A 17644-nucleotide genomic window follows, 5' to 3' on the forward strand; every position below is an offset into this window, starting at 1 on the left:
TCCAGATAACTTTGTACCTGCCAACCCATTAGTAACACCAGTTCACATTCAACCAGAGTGATATTTCCTATTTGCATATGCAATTCTACGATCTATCCCTAATAAATTAGGAGGTGTTATTGCATTATTTTTATCAATTAGAATCTTAATAATTTTACCATTTTATAATAAAACACCATTCCGAGGCATTCAATTTTACCCTATTAATCAAATTTTATTCTGAATTATAGTAGTTGTTGCACGCTTACTAACGTGAATTGGTAAACGACCTGTTGAAGAACCTTATATTATAACAGGTCAAATCTTAACAATTATCTACTTTACATATTTCTTAATTAATGTCCATGTCGCAAACGCATGAGATAAATTAATTAAGGAATAAAGTTAATTAGCTTAGGAAAAGCATATGTTTTGAAAACATAAAATTAGAAGTTTAACTCTTCTATTAACTTTTCTCAAAAAATTTCACTAAACAAATGAGATAAATAAAATCTTTAAACCAACGAAGAAAATAAAAAAATTGAAAGATAAAGGTAAAAAACTTTTTCAAGCAAAGTACATTAATTTATCATAACGAAACCGTGGTAATGTTCCACGAACCCAAATAAAACCAAAAGATATAATAGCAAGCTTAATAAAAAATATAAAAGAATAAAAATCACCACCTAAAAAAATTAAAGCCAATAATATTCTTATGAAGACAATTCTAGTATATTCAGCTAAAAAAATTAAAGTAAAACCACCCGCACCATACTCAATATTAAATCCTGAAACTAACTCAGATTCCCCTACAGCAAAATCAAAAGGAGTACGATTAGTTTCAGCTAAACAAGAAGCAAAACAAGCTAAACTAAAGGAAAAGAAATAATAATAAATCAACAATAAAGCTGATAGTTTATAAAATCAAACATATTAAAACTACCAATTAAAATAATTAAAGACAATAAAATTAAAGCTAAACTAACTTCATAAGAAATTGTTTGAGCAACAGAACGAAGAGAACCTAATAATGAATAATTTGAATTAGAAGATCAACCAGCAATTATAACAGTATAAACACCTAATGTAGTACAACATAAAAAAAATAAAAATCCATAAGAAAAAGAACATATATAAGTTAAATAAGGAAAAATTACTCAAACGGCTAAACAAATCATTAAATTAAAAACAGGGGAAAAATAATAAAGTAGGTAATTAGATATAATAGGAATTGGCTGCTCCTTACAAATTAACTTAATAGCATCTCTAAATGGCTGAGGAATTCCAACAAAACCTACCTTATTTGGACCCTTTCGAATCTGAATATAACCTAAAACCTTAAAAAGGCAACACTAATTAAAACACAAATAACCAATAAAAGAAAATTCAAAATAAATATTAATAAATCATAAAGTATCAATACTATATAACAAAAAATATTTTAACCATATGGTCCTTTCGTACTAATATGGATTAATAATCTTAGGATAGAAACCGACCTGGCTCACGCCGGTCTGAACTCAGATCATGTAAGAATTTTAAGGTCGAACAGACCTAATCATTGGGCTCCTGCACCCAAAATTTTTCTTAATCCAACATCGAGGTCGCAATCTGCTTTGTCGATATGAGCTCTCAAAAACAATTACGCTGTTATCCCTAAGGTAACTTAATCTTATGATCATAAATTATGGATCAAAATAACAAACATAAGTAAATGATATAATAATGAAGAGTTTATCTATTCTTCATGTCACCCCAACAAAACATCATCATTAAATATAGAAAGACAAACAAAAAACTATATAAAAGTAAAATGTCAAGCTCTATAGGGTCTTCTCGTCCTAAAGAAGAATTTAAGCCTTTTGACTCAAAAGTTAAATTCAAAAATTTATTAAGAGACAGTTGATTTCTCGTCAAGCCATTCATTCCAACCACTAATTAAGAGACTAATGATTATGCTACCTTTGCACGGTCAAAATACCGCGGCTCTTTAAAAATACGCTCAGTGAGCAGGCCAGACCTCAAAGTATAAACAAGAGGACATGTTTTTGATAAACAGGCGGAAATCAATTTTGCCTAGTTCCTTATAATAAGTTCACAAGGTAAAAATTTCATACAAATAAATATACAAATTCTATCATTATTACAAAAATTTTAAAATTAAATTAATAATCTTAATAAAAAACCTAAAATATTTTTAAATCAAAATAAAAAATAATGAACTAAAACGTAATCTTAAAGATAGCTGGTTTGAAGCTTACTATTATTTCTATAAAATAAATTATAGGTTATTAACTTCAAAGCTTATCCCTTAAAGAATAAATAAGTTAATATTTTTACTTAAAAATTAAATAATTAAATTTTTTCTTAAGAAACTAGATATCTTGGGAAACGATTAACATCTCATTTCTATAAATAATTACTAATAATTATGATACATTAACTATAAATTATTTATAAATCAACCCAAATCGAGACAAGTAAAATACATACCAAAATTTTGATAACCCCTGATACAAAAGGTACAATAAATAAAATCTACTTAAAAAAATTTAAAATAATATTTCATAAAACACTTACATTACCAATACACTATAATTTAAAAAATCAAATCTATATAATATACTAAGACAAAAATACAATAAAATTATTTATATTAAATAATTAAATAAACAAAAAATAAATATAATAAAATAGATAATCAAGATATCCTGATTTGCACAGAAAAATTTTCAGTGTAAATGAAACACTTTACTAATAAGTTATATCTTGAAACTCTTCCTAGATACACTTTCCAATATATGTACTATGTTACGACTTATCTCATCTAAATTGAAGCTACTTTAAAATAGAATAGAATAATCAATAATGAGAGCGACGGGCGATGTGTACACATCTCAGAGCCAATATCAGTTAAATTAAATAAATTAAATTACTATCAAATCCACCTTCATTATCAGTATTTCACTATCAAATCCGTTATAAACAAAAATCTATTGTAACCCACCTCCTCTTAACTATACATGCACCTTGACCTGAAATATTTTATAATTATAAATCTTGAGAATTATAACTCTAAAAAGATTCTCTGATAACGGAGATATACAAACAAATAAATTAAGTAGAGTAAATCGTGTATTATCAATCATGGGGTAGGTTTCTCTGAATGGAATGAGATACCGCCAAATTCTTTGGGTTTAAAGACCTTAACTAATAGTACCCTGGTAAATATAATTAACATTTAAAATAATAGGGTATCTAATAATAGTTTATTATTTAAATTTCACAGATTCATAAAAAGGGCCACAAATAAATTTTAACATTTCACCTTACAAATTTATATTTCAACCCTAATAGTATAAACAACTGTTTTAACCAATAATATTCACTTGTATCAATCGTATAACCGCGGCTGCTGGCACGAATTATGCCGATACTAAATCAATTGCTAAATCCAAAATCACTTGATAATTAAATCAAATTACTGCAAAAAGAACATTTAGTCTAACAAAACTTACATATAATACAAAGAAAAAGTGAATAAACAAGCAAGAATAAAACTTTTAAAAATAAAAAATAAGAAATTTTTAAATTTATTAAATCAGGAAAAAATAAAAGATTCAAATATTTAAAGAAAAAAAGAAAAAAACCACAAACATTAACAAAAAAAAAAGAAACGCTCTCCTGTATGACCACAACAACTTCTCTATTATATATAATTAAAGATTAATATGGAACATGTATAGCAATAAATGTATTATATTCTTTCTTATTTAATCTTTCTTTTCACTAATAAATAAAGAAAGATTAAATAATATAATAAATATATTTTATACAATTATGTAATTTAATATAATATGTTATTAATATGAATTCTTTTTTTTATATTAAGTTAACTTTTATATATATTTGTTAAATAATCTAATTATAGATAATTTATGTTAATTATATTATTATAATTAATATAAATATTTATATTATTATAATATTATATATTTAAAATTAATAATTTTATTTTTATATCCAATTATAATAATATTAAATATTAAATTACATATTATTATATATATTATACTATAATAACCTATTTTAAGCTAAAAACATAAGTAGCTATTATCCTAGGTAAATGAATGTATTATAATAATCAATTAATAATAATAAGATGAACATATAATCTTTTAATTTTAATTAAATGTAATATATTAATATAATTTATTTATTATATATATATATATATATATATATATATATATATATATATATATATATATATATATATATATATATATATATATATATATATATATATATATATAAAATAAAAGGAGCAGGATAAATTAATTCTAATTAAACAAAATAATACATAAAAGAATTTCAAAAAAAAACTTACGATTTATATATTAAATAAATGAAGTGCCTGATTAAAGGGTTACCTTGATAGGGTAAATAAAGTAAATAATATTACCTTCATTAAAATTACATAAGATAGAATTAAACTACCTCCTTTAGTATCAAAAACTAACATGCATCATACACCTTAATGTAAAAAGGTAAGCTATACAAGCTAATGGGTTCATACCCCATTTATAGAGGTATCAATCCTCTCCTTTTTAATGACCAACAACTCTACAAAACTTTTCTTCCTATCAACATTAATGATAGGAATGTTCCTGTCCATTTCATCAAATTCCTGATTTGGGGTTTGAATAGGACTTGAGATCAACTTACTTTCATTTATTCCGCTCCTAACAAGAAATAAAAATATCATAATAAACGAATCATCAATTAAATATTTTTTTGTCCAAGCAATAGCATCGACAATATTATTATTTTCAATTTTAATGATTCAAATAAAATATCCCATGGGATGGGAAACAGAATTTATCCCATCAATAATAATTAGATCTAGACTATTATTAAAGATTGGAGCTGCACCTTTCCATTTCTGGTTTCCAGAAGTTATAGGAGTATCAAGATGAAATAATTGTTTAACATTAATAACATGACAAAAAATCGCCCCAATAATGGTCTTATCCTATTGTATTCAATTAAGAACTTTTATTTGAACAATTATTATCTTAAGAATTATTATTGGGGCAATAGGAGGTTTAAATCAAACATCCTTACGACAACTTTTAGCATATTCATCAATCAAACATCTACGTTGAATAATAAGATCATTAACAGTCAGAGAAAACATCTGAGAACTATACTTCATTATTTACTCACTATTAAGATTAATTATAATTTTATTATTTAAGCAAATAAATTTATTTTTCATAAATCAAATTTATTCAGCCAGAAATATAAAAACCGAAATTAAATTCATAATATTCTTATCTTTATTATCTTTAGGTGGACTACCACCATTCCTTGGATTCTTACCAAAATGAATTGTAATACAATCGTTAATAGAAAACAATATAACAACTATTATAACTATTATAGTTGTATTAACTACAATTACACTCTACTACTATATACGTATTAGATTCTCAGCTCTAATTATATCATACACAGAAAATTCGTGATCTATAAAGATAAAGTCCCAAAAATCAAGAATCATTCTTCCTATAACAGTAATAATTTCAACAATAGGATTGATTTCAACATCAACCTTAATTTCATTATACTAAGGACTTAAGTTAATCAAACTAATAACCTTCAAAGTTCTAATTAAAAGAATAATCTTTTAGGCCTTAGTAAAATTTTACACCTCTAGAATTGCAGTCTAGAATCATAATTGAATATAAGACCTAAATATGATAAGAGAGAAAACATCTCATAAGTAGATTTACAGTCTACCACCTAAAATTCAGCCATCTTACCGCAAAAATGATTATTCTCAACAAACCATAAGGACATTGGCACTTTATATTTTCTATTTGGAGCATGGGCAGGAATAGTAGGAACATCAATAAGAATACTTATTCGTGCTGAACTTGGTCAACCAGGATCTCTAATTGGGGAAGACCAGATTTATAATGTTATTATTACAGCTCACGCATTCGTAATAATTTTCTTTATTGTAATACCTATTATAATAGGTGGATATGGTAATTGACTTGTTCCACTAATAATTGGTGCACCAGATATAGCATTTCCACGAATAAATAATATAAGTTTTTGATTACTACCACCTTCACTAACCCTTCTTCTTACATCTTCTATAGTAGATAATGGTGCTGGTACAGGATGAACAGTTTACCCTCCTCTAGCGGGAGCTATTGCACACGGGGGTGCATCTGTAGATCTAGCTATTTTTTCACTACACTTAGCAGGTGTATCATCTATTCTTGGTGCAGTAAATTTCATTACAACAGCAATTAATATACGATCAGAAAGTATAACTTTAGATCAAACACCTTTATTTGTATGATCAGTAGCTATTACAGCATTACTTCTCCTTCTTTCACTTCCAGTTTTAGCAGGATTAGCTACATTATATGGAACTAAATTCAAGTTCAATCCACCATTATTATGAGCTCTAGGATTTATTTTCCTATTTACAATTGGTGGATTAACAGGATTAGTATTAGCAAATTCATCACTTGATATTGTATTACATGATACATATTATGTAGTAGCCCACTTTCATTATGTATTATCTATAGGAGCAGTATTTGCAATTATAGGAGGTGTCATTCAATGATATCCACTATTTACAGGATTAACTATAAATAATACATGATTAAAAATCCAATTAACAATTATATTCATTGGAGTAAACTTAACATTCTTTCCTCAACACTTCCTAGGATTAGCAGGAATACCTCGACGATACTCAGACTACCCAGACGCATATACATCATGAAACGTAGTATCAAGAATTGGGTCTACAATTTCTATTGTAGGAATCATTATATTCATTGTAATTATATGAGAAAGAATGGTTACAAACCGAGCAATTATATTTAGAGCTAACATAAGAAGATCAACAGAATGACTACAAAATAACCCTCCTGCAGAACATAGTTACTCAGAATTACCATTAATCTCTAGATTCTAATATGGCAGATTAGTGCAGTAGATTTAAGCTCTACAAATAAAGGTTTGACCTTTTATTAGAAAATATTTATTAATGGCAACATGATCAAATTTATCTCTTCAAGATGGAGCTTCACCATTAATGGAACAATTATCATTCTTTCATGATCATACTATGGTCGTATTATTATTAATTACAGTAATTGTAGGTTATGCCTTAAGTTATATATTATTTATTGCCTATACTAACCGTAATATACGTCATGGACATTTAATTGAAACAATCTGAACAGCTTTACCAGCAATTACATTAATTTTTATTGCCCTTCCATCATTACGACTATTATATTTACTTGATGATTCAGTAGATGCAATAATCACAATTAAAACCATTGGACGACAATGATATTGAAGATATGAATATTCAGACTTCATAGACGTGGAATTTGACACTTATATAACACCAGAACAAGACCTAGAAAATGATGGATTTCGACTGCTAGATGTAGATAACCGAACAATCCTACCAATAAATACAGAAGTACGAGTATTAACAAGAGCATCAGATGTTCTACACTCATGAGCAGTTCCTGCATTAGGGGTTAAAATTGATGCAACGCCAGGTCGGTTAAATCAAGGAACATTCACAATAAATCGACCTGGATTATTCTTTGGACAATGCTCAGAAATCTGTGGAGCAAACCACAGATTTATACCAATTTTAATTGAAAGAACTTCAGTAAATTTATTTATTAAGTGATTATCTAAGATAATTTAAGGAGTTAGTTAAAATAAATAACATTAGAGTGTCAATCTAAAGTAACTAAAAAAATTAGTACACCTTGAAATTCATCAGATGACTGAAAGTAAGTAATGGTCTCTTAAACCACATAATAGAAATTAACGACTACTTCTGATGGGGAAATTATATCCAAATCCCTCAAATATCCCCTCTTATATGATTCTCACTATTCATTATATTTTCAGCTACATAAATCTTGTTTAATCAAATAAACTTCTTCTCATTTTAACCTAACCTTATTAAAAGAGCAGAAAAAGGAACAATTGAAATAAAAAACTTAAATTGAAAATGATAACAAATCTATTCTCAACATTTGACCCATCAACTAACATCTTTAATTTATCATTAAATTGAACTAGAACATTTCTAGGACTATTATTAATCCCATCACTATTTTGACTTACACCATCACGAATTAACATTATCTGAAATAAACTAAATTTAACCTTACATAATGAATTTAAAACACTACTTGGACCAAAATCATTTAATGGAACAACATTCATTTTCATCTCAATTCTTATTATAATATTATTTAACAATTTCATAGGATTATTCCCTTATATTTTTACTAGAACAAGACATTTAGCATTAACATTTGCAATTGCCCTACCTATATGACTAAGATTTATATTATTTGGATGAATTAACCATACTAATCATATATTTACACACCTTGTACCACAAGGTACACCGCCAGCATTAATATCATTTATAGTACTAATTGCAACAATTAGTAATGTTATTCGACCAGGTACATTAGCAGTACGGTTAGCAGCAAATATAATTGCAGGACACTTATTATTAACCTTATTAGGAAACACAGGACCATCTATAGCAATAAACTTAATCTCATTACTAATTATTGGACAAATACTACTATTAATTCTAGAATCAGCAGTAGCAATAATTCAAGCCTATGTTTTCTCAATTCTAAGAACTCTATATTCTAGAGAAGTATATTAAACCTATGTTAACAACTCACTCAAACCACCCATTCCACTTAGTAGACTATAGACCTTGACCATTAACAGGAGCAATTGGAGCAATAGTCCTAGTATCAGGACTAGCAAAATGATTCCACCTATTTAATATTAACTTATTTATAATTGGATTTGGAATTACCCTACTAACCATAATTCAATGATGACGAGATGTAGTACGAGAAGGAACATATCAAGGATTACATACAGGATTTGTATCAATTGGATTACGATGAGGAATAATTTTATTTATTGCATCAGAGGTATTATTTTTCGTTTCTTTTTTTTTGAGCATTCTTTAGAAGAAGATTAGCACCAACAATTGAACTAGGAATACTATGACCTCCAATAGGAATTCAACCCTTTAACCCTATACAAATTCCATTACTTAATACAGCTATTCTTTTAGCATCAGGAGTAACAGTAACATGAGCACATCATAGTTTAATGGAATCTAATCATACTCAAGCACTACAAGGATTATTCTTCACAGTGTTATTAGGACTATACTTTACAATACTCCAAGCATATGAATATTGAGAAGCACCTTTTACCATTGCAGATGCAGTTTATGGGTCAACATTCTTTGTTGCAACAGGATTCCATGGTTTACACGTAATTATTGGAACAATCTTTTTATCAACATGTCTACTTCGACACTCAATAAATCAATTCTCACCAAGATACCACTTTGGATTTGAAGCAGCAGCATGATACTGACACTTCGTAGACGTAGTATGATTATTCTTATATATCTCTATTTATTGATGAGGTAGATAATTGTTTTTCTAGTATAAATAGTACATTTGACTTCCAATCAGAAAGCTTGATATAAATCAAGAAAAACAATTCTAATTCTATCCACAAGAGTTTTCATTAGATTTATTATTCCAATAATTGTTATAATCCTGGCAACAACACTATCAAAAAAATTAATTAATGATCGAGAAAAAAGATCACCATTTGAATGTGGGTTTGATCCAAAAAGATCAGCACCAATACCATTCTCACTACGATTCTTCCTAATCGCAGTTATCTTTTTAATTTTTGATGTAGAAATTGCACTAATTCTACCAATTGTAATTATTTTTAAAACATCAGACATTATAATCTGAACAGTATCAACAATATTTTTTATTCTAGTTCTACTAGGTGGACTATACCATGAATGAAATCAAGGAGCATTACAATGAGCAGAATAAAGGGTTGTAGTTAAACATAACATTTGGGTTGCATTCAAAAAGTATTGATAATATCAATCAACCTTAAATAGAATAAGAAGCGAAATATTGCAGTCAGTTTCGACCTGGAAGATTGGTATATACTACCCTTATTCTTATTAATTGAAGCCAAAAAGAGGCATATTACTGTTAATAATATAATTGAACTATAATAGTTCCAATTAAGGAAATGTACAGCCAATATGAAAGCTGCTAACTTTTTATATTAGCGGTTAAACTCTGTTAACATTTCTAAAATTTATATAGTTTAAATAAAACATTACATTTTCACTGTAAAAATACCTAAAAGTAAAAATACTTCCTTAACATCTTCAGTGTCACGCTCTAATTATAAGCTATTTAAGTAAACGAAAAATAATATTACCAAAATAAATATTCAAAAAATAAAAGTTAAAAGATAAATCTTGAAATTAGAATCATATCAACCTTGAATATAACCAATTAAATAAATAAATAATGAATATAAACCTTGACCACCAAGTAATTCACCCCAACCATAATCAAATGACTTAGATGAATAATAACCTATTTTTAAGGAATATATCTAATAAACTTAGTTGAAAGAAAAGGTATAAATCATATAGAACCAGCAAATCTGACAAAAGAAAGTATACTTAAAGAAAATAAATTATGAGAAAAATCAAAATTAGAAATAAGATAACATAAATAAGCACCTAAAATAACAACTGTAATAGTTAAAAACTTTAAATAATAAGGTAAAGCAATCACATGAGGAATAGGAAAAATTAATCAAGATAAAAGACTACCACCAAAAACAGCAACAAACAATAGACCAATTATTCCAAATGAAATATAATAACCCTTATCATCAAAAGAAAATCTAGAATAAAAATTATTATCACCAGATATTGAATAATATAAGAAACGAAAAGAATTAGAAGCAGTTAAACCAGTAGAAAAAAAATAAAGAAAAAAATTAAACAATTAATTCATCTTAAACAAACCATCTCAAGAATTAAATCCTTTGAATAAAATCCCGCTAAAAAAGGTATTCCACACAAAGATAAACTAGAAACATTAAAACAAACTGAAGTTAAAGGTATGAAATTAACAATTGATCCTATAAAACGAATATCCTGAGAATCCTTCAAATTATGAATTATTGAACCTGCACATATAAATAATAATGCCTTAAATAAAGCATGAGCCAATAAATGAAAAAATACAAGCTTTGGATAACCCATAGCCAAAATTCTTATTATTAAACCAAGTTGTCTTAAAGTAGAAAGAGCAATAATCTTCTTCAAATCAAATTCAAAATTAGCGCCCAATCCAGCCATAAATATAGTTATACAACCAATTAAAAGTAAAAATCAACCACAATTATAAGTATCTAATATTGGTCTAAAACGAATTAATAAATAAACACCAGCAGTAACAAGAGTAGAAGAATGAACTAAAGCAGAAACAGGAGTAGGAGCTGCTATAGCAGCAGGAAGTCATGAAGAGAAAGGAATCTGAGCTCTCTTAGTTATAGCTGCTAAAACAATTAATATAGTAATGAGCTTTATTTCAAAAGAATTAGAAATAAAATCATAATAATAAATATAATTTCAACCACCAAAATATAACATTCATGCAATAGAAATTAAAATAGCAACATCACCAATACGATTATAAAGTGCAGTTAATATACCAGCACTATAAGATTTTACATTTTGATAATAAATAACTAAACTATAAGAAACTAAACCTAAACCATCTCAACCTAATAAAATTCTAATTAAATTAGGACTAATAATTAAAACACCTATAGAAAGAATAAATATTAAAACAATAATAATAAAACGATTTATATTCTTTTCACCAGATATATAATCCTCTCTTTAATAAATAACCAAAGAAGAAATATATATAACAAAAGAGATAAAAATAAGAGATATTCAATCCAAAATTAAAGTTATAACAACTATAGACCCATTTAAATTGAAAAGCTCTCACTCAACAAAAACTCTATAATCAATTATTAAATAATAAATACCTAAAATAAAAATTATAGTTCTCGAAAAAAACAGAGAAAAAAACTCAAAGAACAAATAGAAAATAAATTCACGGCCTAAGATGAAAGACTTCATATCATTGATTCCACAAAACAATATTTTTAATTAAAATACTTAAGCAAACTAAACAAAGAAATATTCACCCTTTAAACAGAGAATATTTAAAGGCAATCAATGTAAAAGTAAAAGATGATATTCACGAAAATAACCAAGAGAACAAGTATAAACACCAGAATAATAATTTCCATGCTGAGAATAAGAATATATATACAAATTATAAACAGCTCTAAAAAAAGATAAAAAAATCAAAGCAAAGAATCTAAAAGAAGATCAAGATATTATTCTATTTAATAATCTAATTTCACCTACCAAATTTAAAGAAGAAGGAGCAGCCATATTTGATGATCTTAAAAGAAATCATCATAAAGCCATTCTTGGCATCAAATTAATTAGACCCTTGTTAATTAATAATCTTCGTCTACCTAAACGTTCATAAATAATATTAGATAAACAAAATAAACCAGAAGAACATAAACCATGACCAACCATTAGAGAAAGAGAACCTACACAACCTCATCAATTCCTAGTCATCAATCCACCAATAACCATTCTTATATGAGCAACAGAAGAATATGCAATTAAAGACTTTAAATCAACCTGACGAAAACAAATAAATCTTACAATAACACCCCCAGATAAACCCAAAGATAATCAAAAATAATTAAACTTTAAACCCAAATTAGAAATAACCTTTATAACACGAAAAATACCATAACCACCTAACTTTAATAAAACACCAGCAAGAATCATTCTACCTGAAATAGGGGCCTCTACATGAGCCTTAGGAAGTCAGAAATGAACCAAAAACATAGGTATCTTAACTAAAAAAGCCAAAATTATAAATACATAAAATATAAAATAATAAGAACCAAAATCAACTAATAAAGGAAAATATAAAGTATTAGAAAAATCATAAACCTTAAATAAAACTAATAATAACGGTAATCTAGCAACCAAAGTATAAAAAATTAAATAAACGCCAGCCTGCAAACGCTCAGGTTGATAACCCCAACCAAAATTAAAAGTAAAGTAGGAACTAATCTAGCCTCAAAAAAAATATAAAAAGAAAGAAGACATAATCTAGCAAATGAACAGTAAAGCATAATTATTAAAATCAAAAAAATTAGAATGATATGAACTTAAATAAACTGAACCTCTAGCAGTGATTATTAAAGAACAAATCCAAAAACTAAGCAAAATGAAACTAAAAGAAAAATAATCAATACCAAAATAATATCTAATTATATTCAAATCAGCATATGAATAAACACAAATTATAAACACAAAACTCGACAGAAACATTAAAGAATGAACCAACCATCAACAATTATTTTAATAAACAAAGAGGGATCAAAAAATAGTTATAAATAAATACTTTAACATAAAGATAAACCAAAAGAATTAAAAAAATCATTACCATGAGAACGAATTATTGAAACTAAAACAGAAAGACCTAAAGCACCCTTACAAACAGAAAAAACTAAAAAAATAACAGGAAAAAAATTATCATAATCAAACTCAATAAGAAAAACAATAACTAATATAAATAAAGAAAGAACAATATATTCTAATCTCAAAAGAACCATTAATAAATGTTTACGTTTAGATGAAAAAACATAAACACCAGCAAAATAAATCAATAAAGAAGTAAAAATAGAGAATATAAACATTAGTTTTAATAGTTTAAAAAAAACGCCGGTCTTGTAAACCGGAAATAAGTCCAGCCCCCACTTTTAAAACTTCAGAGGTGGAAAAGCTTCCATCATCGGTCCCCAAAACCGATATTTTAAATAAACTATCCCCTGAAATGATCAAAATAATAATTATATCATTATCAAATGTAATAAATATTAATTTTATTAAATTAAGACACCCAATATCAATAATGCTTTTTATTATCCTTCAAACCTTCCTAGTTGGATTAATAACAGGAACAATAATAGAAAGATATTGATTATCATATATTTTATTTTTAACATTTCTTGGTGGTATACTAGTATTATTTATTTACATTACAAGAATTGCATCAAACGAAATATTTCAGCCTAAATCAATTACTATAATTATTACATTAATAATGTGAGTATTTATCATATCAATATTAATTATTCTAGATATATCTATATTTATAGACTTTTTCAAAAACACCGACACTATAAATATTGATAATTCAATCAATTATCAAGAAATAACAATATCTTTAGAAAAATTATATAACAGACCAACATTCATTATTACAATAATAATAATAATTTATTTATTTTTAGCACTACTAGCAGTTGTTAAAATCACTAATATTTATCAGGGACCTATTCGTATAATAAGATAATTACTAATGAATAAACCCTTACGATTAAGACATCCTTTAATTAAAATTATTAATAACTCTTTAATTGACTTACCTGCCCCAACAAATATTTCATTTTGATTAAATTTTGGATCCCTATTAGGGTTATGTTTGGTAATTCAAATCGTAACTGGACTATTTTTAGCTATACATTATACATCAAATATTGAAATAGCATTCAGTAGTGTAGTACACATCTGCCGAGACGTAAATAATGGTTGAATTATCCGAACCTTACATGCAAATGGAGCATCTATATTTTTTATTTGTATTTACTTACATGTAGGACGGGGAATTTACTACGGATCTTATATATATATACATACCTGAATAATTGGTACAGTGATTTTATTTTTAGTTATAGCAACTGCATTTATAGGATATGTCTTACCCTGAGGCCAAATATCTTTTTGAGGTGCAACAGTAATTACTAATTTATTATCAGCAATCCCATACTTAGGAACAGATTTAGTCCAATGAGTATGAGGAGGATTTGCTGTTGATAATGCAACATTAAATCGATTCTTCACATTCCATTTTGTATTACCATTTATTATTGCTGCTATAGCAGCAATTCATTTATTTTTTCTTCACCTAACAGGATCTAATAATCCTCTTGGACTAAATGGAGATATTGAAAAAATTCCATTCCATCCATACTTTACCTTTAAGGATTCTATTACATTTGTAATAATAACATCATTATTAATTATACTATGTTTAATCAATCCTTACCTATTAGGAGATCGAGATAACTTTGTACCTGCCAACCCATTAGTAACACCAGTTCACATTCAACCAGAGTGATATTTCCTATTTGCATATGCAATTCTACGATCTATCCCTAATAAATTAGGAGGTGTTATTGCATTATTTTTATCAATTAGAATCTTAATAATTTTACCATTTTATAATAAAACACCATTCCGAGGCATTCAATTTTACCCTATTAATCAAATTTTATTCTGAATTATTGTAGTTGTTGTACGCTTACTAACGTGAATTGGTAAACGACCTGTTGAAGAACCTTATATTATAACAGGTCAAATCTTAACAATTATCTACTTTACATATTTCTTAATTAATGTCCATGTCGCAAACGCATGAGATAAATTAATTAAGGAATAAAGTTAATCAGCTTAGGAAATGCATATGTTTTGAAAACATAAAATTAGAAGTTTAACTCTTCTATTAACTTTTCTCAAAAAATTTCACTAAACAAATGAGATAAATAAAATCTTTAAACCAACAAAGAAAATAAAAAAAGTCAAAGATAAAGGTAAAAAACTTTTTCAAGCTAAGTACATTAATTTATCATAACGAAACCGTGGTAATGTTCCACGAACCCAAATAAAACCAAAAGATATAATAGCAAGCTTAATAAAAAATATAAAAGAATAAAAATCACCACCTAAAAAAATTAAAGCCAATAATATTCTTATGAAGACAATTCTAGTATATTCAGCTAAAAAAATTAAAGTAAAACCACCCGCACCATACTCAATATTAAATCCTGAAACTAACTCAGATTCCCCTTCAGCAAAATCAAAAGGAGTACGATTAGTTTCAGCTAAACAAGAAGCAAAACAAGCTAAACTAAAGGAAAAGAAATAATAATAAATCAACAATAAAGCTGATAGTTTATAAAATCAAACATATTAAAACTACCAATTAAAATAATTAAAGACAATAAAATTAAAGCTAAACTAACTTCATAAGAAATTGTTTGAGCAACAGAACGAAGAGAACCTAATAATGAATAATTTGAATTAGAAGATCAACCAGCAATTATAACAGTATAAACACCTAATGTAGTACAACATAAAAAAAATAAAAATCCATAAGAAAAAGAACACATATAAGTTAAATAAGGAAAAATTACTCAAACGGCTAAAGAAATCATTAAATTAAAAACAGGGGAAAAATAATAAAGTAGGTAATTACATATAATAGGAATTGGCTGCTCCTTACAAATTAACTTAATAGCATCTCTAAATGGCTGAGGAATTCCAACAAAACCTACTTTATTTGGACCCTTTCGAATCTGAATATAACCTAAAACCTTAAAAAGGCAACACTAATTAAAACACAAATAACCAATAAAAGAAAATTCAAAATAAGTATAAATAAATCATAAAGTATCAATACTATTTGTAGAAAAAAATCTACATAAATGAATTCTAAATTCAACACATTAATCTGTCAAAGTAGTAAATAACTTAATATTAATCAATATAACAAAAAATATTTTAACCATATGGTCCTTTCGTACTAATATGGATTAATAATCTTAGGATAGAAACCGACCTGGCTCACGCCGGTCTGAACTCAGATCATGTAAGAATTTTAAGGTCGAACAGACCTAATCATTGGGCTCCTGCACCCTAAATTTTTCTTAATCCAACATCGAGGTCGCAATCTGCTTTGTCGATATGAGCTCTCAAAAACAATTACGGTGTTATCCCTAAGGTAACTTAATCTTATGATCATAAATTATGGTTCAAAATAACAAACATAAGTAATTGATATAATAATGAAGAGTTTATCTATTCTTCATGTCACCCCAACAAAACATCATCATTAAATATAGAAAGACAAACAAAAAACTATATAAAAGTAAAATGTCAAGCTCTATAGGGTCTTCTCGTCCTAAAGAAGAATTTAAGCCTTTTGACTCAAAAGTTAAATTCAAAAATTTATTAAGAGACAGTTGATTTCTCGTCAAGCCATTCATTCCAGCCACTAATTAAGAGACTAATGATTATGCTACCTTTGCACGGTCAAAATACCGCGGCTCTTTAAAAATACGCTCAGTGAGCAGGCCAGACCTCAAAGTATAAACAAGAGGACATGTTTTTGATAAACAGGCGGAAATCAATTTTGCCTAGTTCCTTATAATAAGTTCACAAGGTAAAAATTGCATACAAATAAATGTACTAATTCTATCATTATTACAAAAATTTTAAAATTAAATTAATAATCTTAATAAAAAACCTAAAATATTTATAAAATCAAAATAAAAAATAATGAACTTAAACGTAATCTTAAAGATAGCTGGTTTGAAGCTTACTATTATATTTCTATAAAATAAATTATAGGTTATTAACTCAAAGCTTATCCCTTAAAGAATAAATAAGTTAATATTTTTACTTAAAAAATTAAATAATTAAATTTTTTCTTAAGAAACTAGATATCTTGGGAAACGATTAACATTTCATTTCTAT

At 26.7% G+C, this 17644-nt stretch overlaps 1 long non-coding RNA gene across 1 annotated transcript; it reads left to right on the plus strand.

Annotated features, from left to right (window-relative positions):
• The first annotated feature begins 1408 nt into the window (after nucleotides 1-1408).
• On the plus strand, nucleotides 1409-17242 carry LOC126292171 (uncharacterized). The gene is made up of 2 exons (XR_007552025.1): nucleotides 1409-1640; nucleotides 16890-17242. It is a non-coding gene; the product is annotated as an uncharacterized LOC126292171 (long non-coding RNA).
• Nucleotides 17243-17644: the final 402 nt, after the last annotated feature.

Source organism: Schistocerca gregaria, chromosome 9 (genome assembly GCF_023897955.1).
Source record: "Schistocerca gregaria isolate iqSchGreg1 chromosome 9, iqSchGreg1.2, whole genome shotgun sequence".
NCBI classification, from domain to species: domain Eukaryota; kingdom Metazoa; phylum Arthropoda; class Insecta; order Orthoptera; family Acrididae; genus Schistocerca; species Schistocerca gregaria.